This window comes from Plasmodium reichenowi, chromosome 3 (genome assembly GCF_001601855.1).
Source record: "Plasmodium reichenowi strain SY57 chromosome 3, whole genome shotgun sequence".
Taxonomy (NCBI): Eukaryota; Apicomplexa; class Aconoidasida; order Haemosporida; family Plasmodiidae; genus Plasmodium; species Plasmodium reichenowi.
The window spans coordinates 755,961-756,963 of record NC_033648.1 but is presented as its reverse complement, the minus strand read 5'-3'; positions in this window follow the sequence as shown (position 1 = coordinate 756,963).

The window sequence follows — 1,003 nt, the reverse complement described above, 5'->3', positions numbered from 1 at the left end:
AAATAAATAAAAAAAAAAAAAAAAAAAAAAAATGGTCAAATGTATATGTTTATTTTTGGGTAGATTTATTCAGATTATAATAAGAATAAATCATAAGGATACATAATAAAAAAAAATAAAAATATTAAAATAACAAAATTAAAATGGTAAAATTAAAATAACAAAATGAAAATGAAAAAATTAAGATCACGAATTTAAAAACCATTTTTAATTTTATTTTAAAATATAATAAAGAACAAATTTTTTTTCATACAAACACATTTAAAAATAGATTAAAAAGAAAAAAAAAAAAAAAAAGTTATATTTCTTCACATTTGTATAATTTTTTCGTTTTTCTTTTTCATTATTTCGAAATGTTCTATTTTCCAAAGGCTTTCTTTTTTTTTATTTCATTATTATTATTACATGTTCAGAAATATTTTATGTTTTTAATCTTTTAAATATATAAGCATTATATATATATATATATATATATTTTTAAATATTTAACCAACATTTAATGTATTTATAACTCATATATATGTACAGAAATATATATCCACATAAAGAATACGTTAAAATATTCAAATGCAATGTTTTTTTTTTTTAGTACCGATAAAAAGGATTCTATATTTAAAATAGAAAAAAAATGAGAAAAAATTATAAATTTAAAAGAAAAAAAAAAATATTTAAATAATACATTTATTTTATATATACCGAATAAAAAGTAGCTCTTTTAAAATATCTTATGTGACATATATATAAATATAATGTATATATGTACATGTATATATATATATATATATAATTGCTGATTTTAATCTTATATTTCCTTACATAATCCAATGAGGTATGTATAGAGATTGTTCTATTTTTTTTTTTTTTTTTCTTTTAACTATGAGCATTTGAATTAATATTTGTATGTAAATGGGAAATAAATAAATAAATAAATAAATAATAATTAAGCAATTATATTTATTAATATTATATTTTTATTTTATTACTATTTATATTATTTATATTA